Source organism: Scylla paramamosain, chromosome 28 (genome assembly GCF_035594125.1).
Source record: "Scylla paramamosain isolate STU-SP2022 chromosome 28, ASM3559412v1, whole genome shotgun sequence".
In the NCBI taxonomy this organism is placed as follows: Eukaryota; Metazoa; Arthropoda; class Malacostraca; order Decapoda; family Portunidae; genus Scylla; species Scylla paramamosain.
The window spans coordinates 19,396,552-19,409,812 of NC_087178.1; the positions used below are offsets into that span (position 1 = coordinate 19,396,552).

General features: G+C 46.5%; 1 protein-coding gene across 4 annotated transcripts in view; it reads left to right on the plus strand.

The window, feature by feature from the left end:
• Positions 1-13,261, plus strand: part of LOC135115054 (glycogen debranching enzyme-like) — an 80,562-nt gene that overhangs the window by 33,180 nt on the left and 34,121 nt on the right. For 2 of the 4 annotated variants that reach the window (XM_064031523.1, XM_064031527.1), the window contains exon 1: positions 668-3,544. The exons of 1 other annotated variant lie outside the window; for it this stretch is intronic. The gene's annotated coding sequence lies outside the window, so the exon portion shown is untranslated. Of the gene's footprint in view, positions 1-667; positions 3,545-13,261 lie in introns of those variants that run through there. One more of the 4 variants, XM_064031517.1, reaches the window with a different exon arrangement.

A 13,261-nucleotide genomic window follows, 5' to 3' on the forward strand; every position in this document is an offset into this window, starting at 1 on the left:
CTGGAATTTAAAGCTGATGTCCCAGAGGTAAAGGCTGATGTCTCAGCGTTCGGAGGAAAGCTGGACTTTAAAGCTGATGTCCCAGAGGTAAAGGCTGATGTCCCAGGATTTGGAGGAAAGTTAGACTTTAAAGCTGATGTCCCAGAGGTAAAGGCTGATATCCCAGGATTTGGAGGAAAGTTAGACTTTAAAGCTGATGTCCCTGGAAAGCTGGCTTTAAAGACTGATGTTACAGATATTAAAAGCGGTGTTCCAGAATTAGAGACAAGCATCCCAGGAATAGGAGGAAAGCTGGACATTAAGTCTGATGTGTCAAATGTAAAAGGTGATGTCTCAGGATTTGGAGGAAAGTTGGATTTGAAGGCTGGTGTCCCAGAAATTAAAGATGATGTTCCAGAATTTGCTGGGAAGGTTGAAGTAAAGGCTGATGTCCCAGAATTTAAGGCTGAAGTCCCACAAGTCAGAAGAACGTTAGACCTTAAGTCTGATATCCTGGAAATCACGAGTGATGTCCCAGGGATGAAGGCTGACTTCCCTGGGATTAAAGGAAAGCTTAACTTTGAGAGTGATGTCCCTCAGTATGTAGGAGAGATGGATATGAAGGCTGATGTCCCAGAGATTAAAGCTAGTATCTCTGAAGTGAGAACCAATATCTCACCAGTTGAAAGGCAGCTAGACTTTAAGAGTGATATCCCTGACTTTTCCAGAAAGGTGGGCATACAGTCTGATATTCCAGGATTTGAAGGAAAACTAGGACTGAAGGCTGATGTTCCAGATGTAAGGGCTAATATCCCAGGAGTTGATGGAGGGCTGAGCTTTATGGGTGTTATTCCAGAAGTTAAAGCCAATGTCCCAGCACATAGTGGAAAGCTAGATTTAACAGCTGATATCCCAGAGTTAAAATGTGACATCCCAGGACATAAAGAAGTTGACATGAGTGCAGATGTCCCAAAAATCAAAACAGATCTTACTAGTCTTTCTCTTAAAGGTGATGTTTTGGTTAAGCCAGAACCTCTCTCTGCTATCACTGGTGGTCCACTAGAAGTGAACGTTACAGGTGATGTTCATCCTCCTGAGGGCAGCCTTGACCAATATAATGACGCTCCTAGAGAGTCCAGATCATCTGAGTCAAGTAGCTTAAAGACACGCATTCCTGTTCTGGATATTAAGTCCAAGGTGTCTGAACCTACAGTTTTTTCTGGATCAATTGAAGCCGATCTTCCTGAAGTCCGAGTTGGAACTGGTGTAAGTCCTCCTCGAGAGGATATAACAACAGCCCCCGCTGGACGGGGTTCAAGAAAAAAGAGAGGAAGACGGGGGAGAAGTACAGAGGAAGATATTGATGTGTCATCAATTAAACCATGGGAGAAGCCTGGAGATAAAGTTCAGTTTACAGAGGGACTTGATGTCGCAACGCGGGGGTTGGAGACTCAGCTCAAGTTCGACACAGAAGTTTCCGGGATGTCAGTTAGTGGTGGTAATGATGATTCTCCAACACGAAGTAGAATTCCCAGATTTAGTGGAGTATCCAAACAAGGGACAGGGGCAGAAGACATGAGACAACCACGAGACATGACTGCTGACGTTCCAGAGGGACAAGTCAGGGTAGAAGGTAGAAGTGGCATACCGGTGTTGTCCGAGCGTATTTCTATCTCATTTAGGCCTCAAGATGAGACAGAAGCGCAAAGTAACATTCCAGTAGCAGCAACTCCAGAAGGTGCAGCTCCCATTGGCTGGGTCTTGCCACCATCCACCACACAGTCACCAACTCACGGGGTAATACTCAGGGAGGATCAGTCATTACCAGGGGAAGGGGTAACCATACAACCGGGACAGTATGGGGTAAAAGGGGAGGTCACTCAACACATGCCAGAGTCAAATCAAACTTTGTCTACCGATTTTGAAGGGAGTCGGGCTGCTGATCCATGTATCAAGGGTAAGCTGGGGCCATTCAAACTTACACCTGAGAGGACAGTGAGCGAGTGTAAAACTGAGATCACAAAAGTTAGCGTAGACCCCCAGAGCCTAGACAGCAGATCCTTGGAGGTGCAAGGGCCAGATACCATGAAGGAGTGGACCCTAGAACCTCAGTCTTATCAAGTCAAAGTAGAAACAGATCCCGTTACAGGACTAATGTCCGATCCAACCGTGATGGACCTTCAGACAAGAATGGCTGTTGGAGACGGTGACCAACGGACAAGTAAGCAGTCCCGAACGGTGTTTGTGACTGAAGACGCTGGTGGGAGAGTAGTGGTCCACAGAAGAATGGATTCCACTTCAGCACCTTCAGGAGAAGAGGCAACTTCAGCGGCGGCAACAACAACGTCTGAGGATCTTAGTTCAATGCTGAGTCAGAGTCCTGCTTCCACAGTCTCCACAATGGTGACAACAAGCGAATGGCCCGAAGGAGTCACCACACAAAGGACAGTTCGAGTTAGGAAAATCAGAAAAATTAAAGTAGGAGATGGACCTGAGGAAACTATTCTAGAAACTGACTATGAAACAGTCCCAGGTGAGGAGACTGACCTGTCTAGGCTTGAGGGAATGTTACAAAGTAGCGAAGTGTTGCGAGTCACACCAGAAGGGGAGCCAAGTCTATCACATTTGCCACCTGAACTGAGAGACACCTCTCTACTCCACTTTGGTTCCGATCAAAGGGAGGCACCTGGAGACACACACCAGACTGTCACTAGGACGGTCAAGAGGATACCTTCAGGAGAAATTGCTCAGTACCTCCCAGAAGGATTTGACAAAAATCTTCACAAAGTTGTTGGGGGAACGACAACAACAACTACAAAAACTGTGCGAAAAGTAAAAGTATTAAAGAAAGATGAAAGTGGTAATATGGTAGAATGTGACGCAGATGATGAGGATCTTCAAGCCTTGCTACCATACCTCTCATCTGAAAGTGCTTCCTCCACTGTTCCCACCAACACCACCACCACCACCACCACCACTTCCTCTGAGGATGATGGAGGAGTGGTCACCACTACCACCACTACCACCACCGACGGAGGCACCGTCACCAGAGTAATTCGAGAAAAACGCTTCATAACCGATGGGTCATCGATAAGTGAGTTCGAGGAGGGGCTTGCCGCCGCCGGTGAGTGTGAGGGCGGCGTGCCCGAGAGGGTTAGGGCGGGACCCGAACAGCCTCCCGACGATCACAGGACATAGTGAACCAAACGAATGAAACGAACCTATGTGTATATTTATGCTGTGAATATGCTTAGAGAACGTATCCCTTGTGTACATATCGTCATGTAAGCTACACCAGTCTTTGTCCGTGTGTCACTTGCCTCGTCTGTCTGATGCAAGTGCGTCACACCTGCGACACATGTGACTCCCACTAGGCCAGTAAAGCTAATGAACGTATTGCTCAATGTGTCTGAAAAATTCCTTCCAACGAACACACCTGGTGCCTTATTCTTCTCTGTGGAGTGACCCGTCCGTCCACGTCGGCTTAAGAAGCTCTAACCAACTCTTCGTTATACTCACTCCACCACCACCATCACCGCCCCAGCCGCCATCACTGCCTTCCACGGTAAGTCACACTTAAATATTCACAGTGCCTCTTAGCCGCTTTGTTTCCTCTTGTTTTTATCTTAAGTAAAAATTCTGGTGATGCCGGTGAAGGTGAGAATCCTTGCTGATCATTTCCTTCTGGCTCAGATGAAACATATGGAGTTCAGTAATTTTTTCCCCTCAATATTCTGTGTAAAAACTCCCTGATGTGCGTATAAATGAATATGTCTGTATGCATGTGTATACGTGTATGCATTTTTTGTACGCAAACATACATTACATATGTACTGATATTTTTCTTTTGTATGTACATATGCAACCTAATGCACTAGCGTTTCTTTCTTGTGTGTGTACTCGCCCGTTCCTAGCTTTTATAATGGGGATGCATGGAGGTGGTGACAGGAGCTATTCACCCTTGAGTGAACAGCTGTTAGTTTGTTCAGGCTCGTCTCCACTACGCCCTACCACATCCATGTTGCTGCCACGCCCTTCCACCACAGCTCATTGAATGTACTGTCCGTGGTGGTAGTGGTAGTGGTGATGGTGGTAGTTGAGGATGGTATAGAGATATAGAAACTAGTAGTTTGACACAAGCTGCTTGTTATCCATATGTGACTCTTTGGGTCTCTCTCTCTCTCTCTCTCTCTCTCTCTCTCTCTCTCTCTCTCTCTCTCTCTCTCTCTCTCTCTCTCTCTCTCTCTCTCTCTCTCTCAAGCAAGCAAGCAAGCCAGCAATCATGGCTCATGATTGTATTCAATAATCTACACCTGTATTCAGAGTAACAAAGAGCTGTTACATTTAACACACACACACACACACACACACACACACACACACACACACACACACACACACACACACACACACACACACACACACACACACTCGCATCATTTTTATTTTTCCAGGAAGTGTTCAGGCAATGATTAGGTAATACATGAGTGTGCAGCCGACTAAAGAAAAGTAATAGGAGGAGGAGGAGGAAGAGGAAGAGGAAGGGATGGGGGGGAGAAGAAGCAGAGATAATCTATTGTGGAGGAACTGATTGCCTGCGGTGGAAGGAGGAAAGGAGAAGAGAAGTGTTAAACTGAAATGATGATGACGATGATGATGGTGAGAGAGAGAGAGAGAGAGAGAGAGAGAGAGAGAGAGAGAGAGAGAGAGAGAGAGAGAGAGAGAGAGAGAGAGAAAGGGTATGAACGCGGAGAGAAAGAAAAAAATAAATAAATAATGAATCACCTCTTCCTCTCGTGTCCCCTCCCGCCTCCCTCTCACCTTTTATTAATATCGTGTCACGTAAACTTCAGCATATTATCTCTTTATGAATGGGTGTAAGATCTCGCCTCCTGTCACTCCCAGCGTCTTCCCTTAGTGTTCTTATCCTCCCTTAGTACTCTGAGCGCACTCTGCCGCCCCCACACCTACAGGAGAGAGAGAGAGGCATGGTGGGGAATCAAGATGCAATGAGGGACGAAAGGAGGGATGTTAAGAAGCAAAAATATTGATGTAGATACCTTTGTTTCGTTCCTATCTCTCTCTCTCTCTCTCTCTCTCTCTCTCTCTCTCTCTCTCTCTCTCTCTCTCTCTCTCTCTCTCTCTCTCTCTCTCTCTCTCTCTCTCTCTCGCTTTTCCTCCTCCTAATTTTGTTGTTCCATTGCTTTGAAGAACGGAGGAAAAAAAAAAAAAAGAGGCAAGAGGAGAACACTCTATGGGATAAAAACTCCAGTGTGTGTGTGTGTGTGTGTGTGTGTGCGACGGGACTAATGTGACGGGCGGCGTAGTGACGTGCTAGTTGAGGAAAGGAAAGTGACGTGAATGGAATGGGCATGAGAGAAGTGACACGGAGGTTGATCGGCTGCCTACGGGCCTGTCGACAGTGGCAGGCGTTAGGACAGAGATGAATGGGTGGATTGTGGGAAGAAGGAAGAGGAGGAGGAGGAGGAGGAGGAATGGGGGAGCTGGCAAGTGTGTGTGTGTGTGTGTGTGTGTGTGTTTGTGTGATAAGGGGGTAAAGGAAATAAAGTGTGGAAATTGAAAGTATAAGAATGTAGTTTATTGCGTGAAATCACAGCCTTTATTGTTGAGTTGTTCTTTGTGTAGGTAAGTGGGCCAAGGCAGGTATGGCAATTAGAGGTTTCCCGACGTGCCAATCACTCCGGAGAAAGTACAGGTGTTAAGATTACTACATGATATGCGAGGGCGGATGTGGATGGATGTGGAAGGGCAGGAGAGTGCGGGTGGAGTGACAGGTGTGTGGTGAGGTAGTGGAGAGGAGCAACAGGTGGGGGCAGTGACAGGTGTGGGGATGAGACGTGAAGCCCAGTGCCGCTTCCTATTCTTATCGATGACAGCATCACCTCCCAGCTGGCCGCGTCCCTCGCCAGCACCCCACCACGAGCATGCTCCTAACACTCCCCCAACTCGTCCAGCTAAGGCCGCGGCGTCAAATATAGGCAGCAAGACGAAACTGGGAAAAATGCTAAACCTCACGTCATACAAAAGTAGGCATAAAACTTAATGAATAAATGGGTAAATGTTAGCAGAAGTCCGGGGCGCCGAGTATTGATGATGTAACCTTATACTCCGCGATGATCACACTTATTTATACAGTACGTCGCGGGTTGCCGAGTGTACAGTCGTTTGGGCGGGGAGGGAGGGTCGCTGCAAGTCTGTGGTAGTGGTGCGGCGCCTTCCACCCTCCCTCCCTGTCTGGGGGTGGGGAGAGAGTCCAGGAGGTGCACACCCCCAGCAGGGAGTTTGATCACGGTTAAATTTGTCTGCATGCACGTCTCCCGCACAAGATTTATCAACATTAGTTTTATTTCAGAAGTGCATGAGGCGATGCTGCTCCTGAGGGTGAAGGAGAAGGAGGAAGAGGAGGAGGAGGATGAGGAGGAGGAGGAGGAGGAGGAGGAGAAGGAGAAGGAGAAGGACAAGGTAGCGCCTCTCGTTGACCCATCAACCAAAGCGGACTTGTCTCTTAAGTTTTCCTTTTTGTCATCACAATTTGGGTTAATGGTTGATAATTCTTGCGCGGCAGGGGTTTGATGTCCTGTCGCTGGTGTATTTGTGCAGCCCAGGAAGAGAAGAGGGGAGATGAGGAAAAGGAGGAGTGAGAGAGGGAAGCTTTATGACGCCACTCCCCTAAGATGTTTCCTCAAAAAATAGTCAAACTTACCATCTTGACGCATTTAGGAAGGACCGGGGCGGTGGGGAAGTAAAGGAGGAAGAGAGAGAAGAAGGGAGGAGCGAGTTTGGCTTGATTTCTTAAAACATAGTGATCATCTCCTCCCATGTCTCACCCTGTGATCATTAGAGATGAGGAGAGGGAAGGATGGGAGGGTGAGAGTCTGGAATGCATAGGGAGCGAGGAGGATGGAGGCGGCATGACGGTTGTAGTTAATTGAGTGAGACTCGTTCTGTTCGGTAATAATGGTGTTGAGTTCTAACTGTGGTAGTTAACAGAGAGAAAAGCGAGTGTTGCTTATTCGTAATGGCGGGTTAGCTGTGGTGGTGAGGCTAGCGGTAGTACCTGATAATTGTGTTGGTGCGTGCTACATAAATGTGTACTTATCGGTGCTGCTGGTGGTGAGTGGTGGTGTGGTGTTATAGTTGTGGTGACGCAAAGTTAGTTTAAGGTGGTGGAACTTGCAAGTTGTGGTGAAGTAGGTGGTGACAGGAGGGATAGAGTGAGGCTGTAGTAGGTGTGGTGATGACAGAAGTAGGTGAGCGTGGAGTGCCAGTCGAGAAATAGTGCTAGTGAAGTTGGAGGTAATGGTGGCGGTGACAAGAGTGTTGGTGAGAGCGAGGAGCGCGGATGACACTCACACATGTTTTATTTTTGCCTTCTACTCAGTTTCCTTGCAGCTTGATCCCCTGGAGGAAAAAAAAATGCATTGTTTCTCTTTTAGACAAGTGACTGAGCTGGGAAGGAGGAGGAGGAGGAGGGCGAGAACGAGGACGAGGACGATGGGGAGTGAAAGGATGAGGAGGAGGAGGAGGAGGAGAAGGAGGAGGAAGAGAATGATTCCGAGCCTCCCAGTAGGTCGTGCTTGTGACTGAAAGCGCATCAGTCAGCGAAAAATTACCACATGTTGCTTCACTTGTCAATTTGTGAACCTCTAAGACTTGCTGACTCATGAAACCAAAACCTCTATTTACCTGCAGTTTTTCCTCCTCTCACGTTTTACGATGTTTTGCTCCTACTTATCATACTCTCTCTCTCTCTCTCTCTCTCTCTCTCTCTCTCTCTCTCTCTCTCTCTCTCTCTCTCTCTCTCTCTCTCTCTCTCTCTCTCTCTCGTTTGTAAGGACTCGAATTCACAACATAGTGTCACTAAAGAAAAAAAGAGCTGCTATGACACACACACACACACACACACACACACACACACACACACACTCCAAGTCATTTAACTCGATAATTAGACTCAGCAAGTCCGGAACTATTGGTCACAGTTGCCAGAATCGCCGGAACCTCCACCCCTCCTGAGCGCAGACCCCGAAACACACACTCGCTTGAGGAGGAACTTCGCTTTATTTAACATTTTACGGTGCCTTGGCTGAGACGTGGTTACTTGAGTGAGTCTGTGCTTTGTTTTCAGAGCCACTCAGCTGGGATGTATTTCGTGTTTTCACTCGACGAGATACTCAGTTTATTTACTTGTTTATTTTATTTATTTATTTATTTATTTTTTTTTTTTTTCTTTTTTTTATGGTAGATGACGATGCATTGGATAATAGACAAAGTAGTGAAGATTATCTCCTTAAAACAAAGATGTATTTTAAACGTTTTTGGGGCTTTCATCAGGACTGTTTTCAAAGGCCACAGAGAAGATTAGTCGTATTCTCTTGGGTATATTTTCTTACTGATAGTGGAAAATCCTTGTTTATCTACTGTTAGAATCACGAAAACTTCCATGAAAACTTCCAAGAATTTCCACTAGAGCCTGTTATAAGTTTCGAAATACGATCTGAAGTATTAGTGGCTATATATCTTGCTTATTGTATTAAGTAATATTAACACAGCAACAATGAGCGCCGAACTTATGAAAAAAAAAAAAAAAAAATCGCTCACATACAAGATATCTGTCTCGAATGAGTTGTCCATTGGAAACGAATCAAGGAAGCCAAATAATGAAGCTGATCAGAAAGGACATTAGCGCAATGAAAGTATCACGTTCCTAAGAATAAATGAGTAAATAAATGTAAGTAAATCAGTTAAAAAAGGTGGGGGGCATTGAGGGCGTCTTGTTGTGTCCGTTCCAGTAAGAATCAGGATTCTAGCAAGTCTGGCATATGAGCTTGTTGAAGAACATAATTGCCCCCACGCTATATCCTCCAGGCCTCTCCCTCCTCATCTGCATCTACTGTTCCTCCTCCTCCTCCTCCTCCTCCTCCTCCTCCTCCTCCTCCTCCTCCTCCTCCTCCTCCTCCTCCTCCTCCTCCGTAAAGCACTTAGTGGGGGGACGAGGGTGGGGCATTTGGCAGGTCTCCTCCACTGCCTCTCTCTTCACCTTTCGTTCCTTTACCTCTTCTCCTTCTCCACCTCATTTATCATATCCTTGCTTCTTCTACTTCCTCATTCCTACCATATGCTCTGCTTCTGCACTGTCTCCTCCTCCTCCTCCTCCTCCTCCTCCTCCTCCTCCTCCTCCTCTTTTTTTTTTCTTTTACGCCTTTTAAGACTCAACTGCCGCCTTGGGCCACCTGCTACTGTAGGTCCTGGCCCTCCTCCTCCTTCTCCTCTTCTTCCTCCTCCTCCTCCTCCTCCTCCTCCTCCTCCTCCTCCTCCTCCTCCTCCTCCTCCTCCTCTTCCCATAAACAGAGCGTTGCCTCCCGTCGTCCGCCGCTAGACAGCGAGCAAATGGAAAAACAGTAGGGGGTGGAGGGAGTCTTGGCAAATAAAAGAAAGTTGGACGTATAACCATTCTTCTTACATGAATTTATAATATTTTTCACTTTGTATTCTCTTGTACGTGTGTTATAGACTATTTTTTCTGGCTTTGCAGTTTGTATTTCTTTTTGCAGTGAGTAAAATTTTGCTGGTCCGCGTGACACACTGTTTTGGTGCAGTCTACGTAATGTTTCGTTTTCTGTCACCTGGTTTTGTAGAAAATACAAGCTTTTAGGGTAAATTCAAACAATTTTCTATACGTAAAACACGATAATTATAAATACTACTATAGAGTACAAAGAAGCCAAAATATTATAATCCAAGCTTACTGTTCACATCACAACCTAGTAAATGTGTGTTTGCTGAATTGTTCACTAAGGAGCAAGAAATACAAGCGTCTGAAGACCATACTCCCGACCAACTCCTGAAGGGAATACCCAAGTTGATCAGAAGGGAACTGGTTGGCTTGAGGTGCTACTCGTTTGTCGGTCTTCAGAGTGATAACTAAAGCAGCAAAAGGAGGAATACATGCACTACTGGGAAAACTAACCTGGTAAAGAAATGCATGAAAAAAAAAAGAAATAAAATTAGTGAACCAATTTGACAGCAGGAGGAAGAGGAGGAAGAGATAAGAAAGTCGTTTTGATCAAGAGAGAATAAAAGTAGAACGACGAGTGCGGAGAAGAGGAGGAGGAGAAGAAAGAAAAAGACCAAAAATATTTAAATCAAGAATGAGGACGGACAGAAGGAAAGAAGGAAGAGGGAGAGAAGGAAGGGCGTCACCGGTGCTCACAAGTCTCTTATTTAGCGCAGGTGAGGCGGAAGAGGGACAGGAGTTTCCCTTTGAGTGTCTAACCACAGGAAACCTTGTCAAGCCCTTCCCTTCCCCTCTACCCTTTAATGCCGCCCCTCGCTTCTCATCCCCCATTCTTCCTTTCCTTGCCTAGATCACTTTCCACTTTCTCTCTTCCTCTGACCCCTCCCATACACCTCCTTCCTCACCATCACCTCCCCAACATTCCCCTACTCCCTCCCATCCCCCCATCAGATGTCATGCTTCTCCCTTACTAATCCCTCACCTCCTCCTTTAACCTACTTTTTCAATTTTTTTACTCGCTCACCTCACTCCTGACTCCTCATCCCTCTCCCTCACTGCGTAGATGAGGTCTCTTACTCCCTCTCCGTTTTCTCTCTCCACAACATAACCTTCCTCCTTCATCCCCAACTTTCCCTCTCCCTCCTCTTCCTCCTCCTCCTCCTCCTTCACCTCCTCCTCCTGTCAGCTTTTCACCATAGATCACTTCCTCCTCTCCCTTCGTGACATCTTCCCTCATCACACTCTCCCTCTTTCCTCTCCCTTCTCTCCCCACCTCTCTCTTCCCCGACTACCTATTACTCATCTTCATTTGTGATGACATCTCTTGAGCGTGGAATCTTCTCCTAGACTTTTTGTTTGGGGGAGGCGGGGGAGGGTGTGTGTGCGTGTCTCTTTCACCTTCCGCAAACATGTTGAAACTATCTCTCTCTCTCTCTCTCTCTCTCTCTCTCTCTCTCTCTCTCTCTCTCTCTCTCTCTCTCTCTCTCTCTCTCTCTCTCTCTCGACAGCAGTATCAAGATAAAAAAAAAAAGATCAGTCAGTCAAACAAGACAAACTAAAATACAAATAAATAAATAAGACAAAATAAAATAAAATACATAAATAGACATAAAAAGGGAAAAATCATAAAAGTCCCAGGTGAACCTTAATGGAAACCGGAAGTTCCCAAAGGCACCTGAGGAAGTAAGGCTAAACAAACCTTTGAGTCCCTTCATTACACCTGGTTGTGACCTTGATTGGTGAGGCGCAGAGAGTGAGATTCTTTAGGAGGTCGGGCGGCTGGAGATGATCGTGGCGGTGTCCCTAAGGAAGGTCACTAAAGGGCCTCGTCAACTTTGTGAGAGTCGTCGCCTCAGTATCCTCGTCACACACCCCCGCAGGACGCCGCAGTCACCACTCGTACCACTGCCTCCTCCCGCGTCGCCTTCTGCAGTGTTTAAGCCCGGCATTCCCCAGTACACTTTCTCTTTCATCCTCATTAATCACCGTCACGAGCATCTCCTCTTCTCCACAACCTTAAGCTACTCTTGCACGTCATCCACTTCATCTTAACACTGCCATCTTCACATCCACTTGTCACATCCATAACTTGATTCCTCTTCCACTCTCCAATTTACTTCAAACTACTCTTGCATACCATTTTCTTCCTCAATTTCTTTTACGTGCTTCCCCCTTATGCTTCTCTTCCTTCACCGAGAAACAAGTAACATCCCATCTTTGTGAGTGACGCGCGCCAAATACATCGTGCGCGCGTGCCATGAGTGAGCCTCGCCTTAGTCTCCACGAGAAGTGTTAGTGATAAGTGAACAACGCGTTTCCAGCCGGTCAGTGCCAGCGGTTAAAGGTTCGCCTCCCCCGCCCCCAACAAGATGGTGTTCATATTGCCCAACTGTAATTGCGCCGCAAGACGAAAAGAATCCAAGAGGTAAGACACCTTTAGCACTTCCCGAAGGAATAGGAGGAAGAAAAGAAATGAATGGAAAAGAAAGGGATGTGTTATTTTCATATAGCAAAAAATATAGGTACCAATAATACTTAATTGTTGACAAAATAGAAGATGAAAAAAAAAGTGTACACCTTAGCACGTTTTGAATGAGTAAGAAGAAGAAAAGAAGCAAAGAAACAAAAGTGGTGTGTTATTTTCTTATAGTTAAACGAAAGTGCCAACATTATTTAAGCCTTAACAAAGGAGGAGAAGAAAATAAGTGTACATACCTCCTCGTACATATGTTAATGCGTTTGAGCGTGTGGTGCAAAAGGGACAGGTGCGTCTACCTTTCACCTTGCACACCTGAAGCTTGAGACTCATGCTTACTGACGGGAGGGAAGAAACGAGGACAGCAGATAATTTGTTTTGTGAGTTGTAGCAGGTGGCGGGTTGTACTGTTGGAGATATTTACGTGCGTGTAGGTGGCGTGGGTCAGGGGAAGGTACGGGAGGGGAGTGGGGCAGATGGGATAAGAGTAAAGAGAGAGAGAGAGAGAGAGAGAGAGAGAGAGAGAGAGAGAGAGAGAGAGAGAGAGAGAGAGAGAGAGAGAGAGAGAGAGAGAGAGAGAGTTCAGGAATGTATCTAGAGGCCTCGTCGTCATACTAGGATGAATGAAAGAAGAGGAGAGAAGTTTTGGTATATTCAAAAGTTTCGTTTATTATTATGCAGTGAAACATTGTGAAAAGTCAATTAGTAAAAATTTATCAGTATTGTCTTGACCTCTCTCCCTCCCTCCCTCCCTCCCTCGTGTTCCTCCTCTCTCCCTCGCTCCCTCCTGCTCCTCAAGTTATGTGAGTTAGAGGAGGGAGGCAGGGAAGGGGGAGAAGGAGGAGGAGGAGGAGGAGGAGGTCCTTGAATTATGGTCGCGATAACCTCCCACACGACAACTCTCACAGTTTCTCATTTGCCTCCCAGCAGCCGTTGTGTCGAGCGAAGAGAAAGAACGTTACTCTCTCTCTCTCTCTCTCTCTCTCTCTCTCTCTCTCTCTCTCTCTCTCTCTCTCTCTCTCTCTCTCTCTCTCTCTAAGTCATCCTCGTCAGGTCGTCCGAACAGTGACAAAACGACCCGCGGAGGACGGCCATCACTCAAGATGCTGTTTCTTCCTTTATTTTTTCACGTCCCCTCCTGAAGAAAGTAAAATAAGCCTTGTAGAATGATGCGAGAAACAGACGAGGGCGTGTCGGTGGACCCCGCGACCAAGGGTGTCAGTGTCAGTGCCAGGGCCTGAGTGAAGGGTGGTGGTGGTGGTGGTGGT